Raw genomic sequence first — 7,009 nt, 5'->3', positions numbered from 1 at the left:
CTGTAGGCCGTCTCGTCGTTGTTGGTAATCAAGCCTACCGCTGATGTGTCGTCCGCAATCTTGATGATTGAGTTGGAGGTGTGCGTGGCCACGCAGTCGTGGGTGAACAGGGAGTACAGGAGAGGGCTCAGAACGCACCCTTTTGGGGCCCCAGTATTGAGGATCAGAGGGGTGGAGATGTTGTTGCCTACCCTCACCAGCTGGGGGCGGCCCGTCAGGAAGTCCAGTACCCAGTTGCACAGGGCGGGGTCGAGACCCAGGGTCTTGAGCTTGATGACGAGCTTGGAGGGTACTATGGTGTTAAATGCAGAGCTGTAGTCGATGAACAGCATTCTCACATAGGTATTCCTCTTGTCCAGATGGGTTAGGGCAGTGTGCAGTGTGGTTGAGATTGCATCGTCTGTGGACCTATTTGGGCGGTAAGCAAATTGGAGTGGGTCTAGGGTGTCAGGTAGGGTGGAGGTGATATGGTCCTTGACTAGTCTCTCAAAGCACTTCATGATGACGGAAGTGAGTGCTACGGGGGGGGGGGGTAGTCGTTTAGCTCAGTTACCTTAGCTTTCTTGGGAACAGGAACAATGGTGGCCTTCTTGAAGCATGTGGGAACAGCAGACTGAGATAGGGATTGATTGAATATGTCCGTAAACACACCAGCCAGCTGGTCTGCGCATGCTCTGAGGGCGCGGCTGGGGATGCCGTTTGGGCCTGCAGCCTTGCGAGGGTTAACACGTTTAAATGTTTTACTCACCTCGGCTGCAGTGAAGGAGAGTCCGCATGTTTTCGTTGCAGGCCGTGTCAGTGACACTGTATTGTCCTCAAAGTGGGCCAAAAATTTATTTAGTCTGCCTGGGAGCAAGACATCCTGGTCCGTGACGGGGCTGGTTTTCTTTTTGTAATCCGTGATTGACTGTAGACCCTGCCACATACCTCTTGTGTCTGAGCCGTTGAATTGAGATTCTACTCTCTATACTGACACTTAGCTTGTTTGATTGCCTTGCGGAGGGATAAGCTGCACTGTTTGTATTCCGTCATGTTTCCAGTCACCTTGCCCTGATTAAAAGCAGTGGTTTGCACTTTCAGTTTCACGAGAATGCTGTCCTCAATCCACGGTTTCTGGTTTGGGAATGTTTTAATCGTTGCTATGGGAATGACATCTTCAACGCACGTTCTAATGAACTCGCACACCGAATCAGCGTATTCGTCAATGTTGTTGTCTGACTCAATACGAAACATATTCCAGTCCACGTGATGGAAGCAGTCTTGGAGTGTGGAATCAGATTGGTCAGACCAGCGTTGGACAGACCTCAGCGTGGGAGCTTCTTGTTTTAGTTTCTGTCTGTAGGCAGGGATCAACAAAATGGAGTCGTGGTCAGCTTTTCCGAAAGGAGGGCGGGGCAGGGCCTTATATGCGTCGCGGAAGTTAGAATAACAATGATCCAAGGTTTTGCCAGCCCTGGTTGCGCAATCGATATGCTGATACAATTTAGGGAGTCTTGTTTTCAGATTAGCCTTGTTAAAATCCCCAGCTACAATGAATGCAGCCTCAGGATGTATGGATTCCAGTTTGCAAAGAGTCAAATAAAGTTCATTCAGAGCCATCGATGTGTCTGCTTGGGGGGGAATATATACGGCTGTGATTATAATCGAAGAGAATTCTCTTGGTAGATAATACGGTCAACATTTGATTGTGAGGAATTCTAAATCAGGTGAACAGAAGGATTTGAGTTCCTGTATGTTTTTGTGATCACGCCACGTCTCGTTACCCATAAGGCATACGCCCCTGCGCCTCTTCTTACCAGAAAGATGTTTGTTTCTGTCGGCGCGATGCGTGGAGAAACCAGTCATATTCTTGGTCGTACTGATGGTGAGTTGACGCTGCTCTTATATTCAGTAGTTCTTCTCAACTGTATGTAATGAAACCTAAGATGACCTAGGGTAGTAATGTAAGAAATAACACATACAAAAACAAAAAACTGCATAGTTACCTAGGAAGGCGAAGCAAGGCAGCCATCTCTGTCGGCGCCGGAAGTGAATGTAACCGTGGATAATTTGCTCATTCTTGCACAGTGTGTTACTGAGAAAAACCACCTGAAAGATGGAGAGATTCTAGCCTCCGCTATATAGCATATTTTTCCCATGTTACATCAAGGACTGAAAATAAGTCATGCATAGAAAAATGCATAGAAAAATTGCATATGACAGAACAGTAACCCTTGATTAGAGAATAATTATACTTGTAATATTGGATCTGTTCAAAAGTGGATTTCGATGTTTAAAGACGTGGGAGAACATACCAACTCTACCTGGCACTATGGTTTGACACGCAATAACATCAACAATGAGCATTCTTATTGTTGCTCACATAATTCTATAGTGGGGTCAATGGGACAATGTGGCATCCACACTAGAGCGAGAGAGGGGGAAACATGGCTCTGGAAACTTAATCCACGGCCATTGGACCATTTTGAATGTCCAGGGGAACTTTAGGGAATTTCCAACTACATCCAAATGCAGCAATGTGCAGTGCATGCAGATGCTGCTTCCTCCCTCATGGTAGCAAAAGCATACAGACATGGTCAAATACAGTGGGGTGAACAAGTATTTGATTTTGCAGGTTTTCCTACTTACAAAGCATGTAGAGGTCTGTAATTTTTAGCATAGGTACACTTCAATTGTGAGAGACGGAATCTAAAACAAAAATCCAGAAAATCACATTGTATGATTTTTAAGTAATTAATTAGCATTTTATTGCATGACATAAGTATTTGACACATCAGAAAGGCAGAACTTATTATTTGGTACAGAAACCTTTGTTTGCAATTACAGAGATCATACATTTCCTGTAGTTCTTGACCAGGTTTGCACACACTGCAGCAGGGATTTTGGCCCATTCCTCCATACAGACCTTCTCCAGATCCTTTAGATTTCGGGGCTGTCGCTGGGCAATACAGACTTTCAGCTCCCTCCAAAAATGTTATATTGGGTTCAGGTCTGGAGAGTGGCTAGGCCACTCCAGGACCTTGAGATGCATCTTACGGAGCCACTCCTTAGTTGACCTGGCTGTGTGTTTCGGGTCGTTGTCAGGCTGGAAGACCCAGCCACGACCCATCTTCAATGCTCTTACTGAGGGAAGGAGGTTGTTGGCCAAGATCTCGTGATACATGGCCCCATCCATCCTCCCCTCAATATGGTGCAGTCATCCTGTCCCCTTTGAAGCAAAGCATCCCCAAAGAATTATGTTTCCACCTCCATGCTTCACGGTTGGGATGGTGTTCTTGGGGTTGTACACATCCTTCTTCTTCCTCCAAACACGGCGAGTGGAGTTGACCATATGACCTTCTCCCATTCCTCCTCTGGATCATCCAGATGGTCAATGGCAAACATCAGATGGGCCTGAACAAGCGCTGGCTTGAGCAGGGGGACCTTGCGTGTGCTGCAGGATTTTAATCCATGACGGCATTGTGTGTTACTAATGGTTTTCTTTGAGACTGTGGTCCCAGCTCTATTCAGGTCATTGACCAGGTCCTGCCGTGTAGTTCTGGGCTGATCCCTCACCTTCCTCATGATCATTGATGCCCCACGAGGTGAGATCTTGCATGGAGCCCCAGACCGAGGGTGATTGACCGTCATCTTGAACTTCTTCTATTTAATAATGATTGCGCCAAGAGTTGTTGCCTTCTCACCAAGCTGCTTGCCCATTGTCCTGTAGCCCATCCCAGCCTTGTGCAGGTCTACAATTTTATCCCTGATGTTCTTTCACAGCTCTCTGGTCTTGGCCATTGTGGAGAGGTTGGAGTCTGTTTGATTGAGTGTGTGGACAGGTGTCTTTTATACAGGTAATGATTTCAAACAGTTGCAGTTAATACAGGTAATGAGTGGAGAACAGGGGGGGAAAACTAACAGGTCTGTGAGAGACGGAATTATTACTGGTTGGTAGGTGATCAAATACTTATGTCATGCAATAAAATGCAAAGTAATTACTTAAAAATCATACAATGTGATTTTCTGGATTTTTGTATTAGATTCCGTCTCTCACAGTTGAAGTGTACCTATGATAAAAATTACAGACCTCTACATGCTTTGTAAGTAGGAAACACTGCGATTTTGCAGGTTATCAAATACTTGTTCTCCCCACTGTATATTGGCACCCTTGCGCTTTACAATGGAGTAAACAGAATGTTACGTTTTCTTAAACGTTCTTTTTTAAGCTGGTTGGATGGCTATTTTTATCCTGTAGCACCTGCAACTTAACACATGTGAGATAATGTACACAGTAAACGAGAATTATTACCTCCCAACAAATGATTATGAATTTTTAATAATTTAGATAATTTATTACTTGGCCCTGTCTAGTTGTAAATCAAACAAATAAATGTGCGAATACAAAAAAATAAAAAAATATTTCAACCTATTTTAGAAGAAATTGTGAACCATGCAAGGGAGCCAGTATATTTGACCACATCTGTAGCACATGATTTGTTTGTCACTGTCCCCCTTCCACCAGGCTCAGCTTTAAAGAAGCATCAATTGGCCTTCCTGTGTAGTTCTCATGCATTTCTCATGAACATTCACTGGAGCCCCTTTGAAAAGACTAATCTCTAAAGCCACCATCACAGTTCTGTTTTCCTGCCTGTGATACAATACAGTGTGTTAGAGGGAACAATATTGCATTTCCCCCTGAGGCTATATGAGATGAATGGGCATGACAGATGAGGGGACACCATTAAAAGTAGGCTATACTACTTAAAATAACTCCAGACATCCACACACCAACCCCACCCCAATGCCATACATTCCTTATTGAACATCTAAATTTAGAGGCCTAAAATAAACCTTAAAATAAATAAATATTCTGCAAAGTTCATCATCTGCTTCCCTAGCCTAGATCATTCTTCCCTAGTTTTAGTCACTAAAAAAGTAGATTTGTTGGTCACACCTAAAACCAAATATAACCTATGAAGCATTCATACGCCCATTATAAGACCTACATGAACACAACACAAATAATTTATTAGCAAATGCCCCACCTTTATATAAGTTATGGTTATTTTAAAATCAATGTGAGTGACTTGTTATTCCACAGGAGAAGCAGTAGTTCACCACAGGCTATCTATATAATGTAGTGGTCTCCTCCAGCCTGCTGTCCCCCAGAGAGACCTCCAGCCTGCTGTCCCCCAGAGAGACACGGATTGAAAGGGACACAGTCAGTAGAGCAGAAAGGGGACAGGGAAACAGGTAGGTGAGAACTCATTCAGACACTGCAGGGAATCCACAATAGGATGAGAAAATAGCAGGAAACAGAGAGACAGAATGAAAGATATGTTCTTAGGAAACCTATTTTCGATGAGGACTGATGATGCAGTCACCGACTGAAACAGAACAAAGATAGCAGAAGACAAAGATAATCATGGAGATATTTCAAGAATAAAGTATATTTTACCTGCTCTATAGCCTACATGAAATCCAACCCTTTGCTACAGTTCTCTTACATTATCATATAATAATAGGATAATTAACCTGATCTTGTTCTCCCCTCAGCTAAATATTCCAAAAAATTATCTTAACCAGACAGAGACGTGTCAAAAACACAATTATTACAATTCTTCCCTGACTTTCTAAGTATCATCATACCAAAGAAAGTCATAATCACTTACTTCCAATCACCTAACATCACCAATGGCCAGATACTGTACATAATAAGAGGTCATAGATCATTCATTATAGAGAATTGTGACTTAAAGATCTGTACCATCAGCAATCAGGGAGAGAGTTCATTTGGTAAAACTTACTTGAGTGCTTTACGGGCATATACAGGCTTTGAGGGCTGCTAGGGATAGATAGCATTCCCACACCGGATCATTGACACCGATGGGGAAAAGTTGCCAGTCTAAGAAGGGACTAAAGAAAATCCTCCTCCTCAGCACATCACACTCAGATGTGATTTAGTGGGGCATGTATCTGCAAGGAGATGATAAACATGGGGGGATCCATGTCCCCTCCTAACCCCTACGGCTATCTGGAGACTAGTTGACGATGTAGGCAGCTTAAACGTGTCCTTTACCACATCCAATCTGTTAGTCAACATTTAGTTCACGTTTCTACAACTTTATCGGCTTGTATACACCGGAACAACATTAGTAAGAAAAGGTTGAGATCTATCAAGACTTCCATGTGTGGTACACCGGTACAAAAATCAACACTTTCAAGTTGTTGCTTCTAATTTGGTAGACCAAACAGGACATCTAGGGCAACGATGATCATATTATCTGCAAAGTTGAAGCATTTTGGAAGCCCCTCAGACCTATCTGAGGGTGTAGACCAAACTTCAAAGTCTCCCAATCAAAGTCTATGGACCAATTTGGGGCTTTGAGCCCTGGGGCCAATGAGGTTTCTTGCAAATATTAGCAATAAATAGTGCTGAGCGATTAGTGCTTTTTGAGGTTGGTCTTGTTTAGGTATGATTATTAAAAAATTACATTGGTTTTTGATTTTGATTATATTCGTAAACATTGAATGCATTATGAAATAATGACATAAAAATTATTAGAGCTTTTTAATGGAAATTCCGAAGCCAAAAATAGAGAACATTCAATTGTCAAAACATTGAAAATATTCCATTGTCTCTGTCAGGTCCACATAGTAAAATAGGAAAAGACTTTGAAATAATAAAATATTTCAGTTGTGTATATTACTTACATTACTTACGTTTTATTTGATGACGTTATTATTTTTAATTCCTGAAAGTAATCATCTCTTCTCTGCTCAGGCAGCCAGCCTGACAACCATCTAACGTTGTCTCTGTTCTCCCCACAGTGTAGTCTTTCGTCATCCTATTTAGCTAGGCTAGCCTGCCTATTTAGCTAGGCTAGCCTGCCTATTTAGCTAGGCTAGCCTGCCTATTTAGCTAGGCTAGCCTGCCTATTTAGCTAGGCTAGCCTGCCTAAGTATGGTGCAGAGCTGACTGACAATCATTGTACTCATTTTTCAAAGTAGATAAGGCATACTTTCA

Source organism: Oncorhynchus masou, chromosome 5 (genome assembly GCF_036934945.1).
Source record: "Oncorhynchus masou masou isolate Uvic2021 chromosome 5, UVic_Omas_1.1, whole genome shotgun sequence".
Classification (NCBI taxonomy): domain Eukaryota; kingdom Metazoa; phylum Chordata; class Actinopteri; order Salmoniformes; family Salmonidae; genus Oncorhynchus; species Oncorhynchus masou.
Note: the sequence above shows the minus strand (reverse complement) of the source record.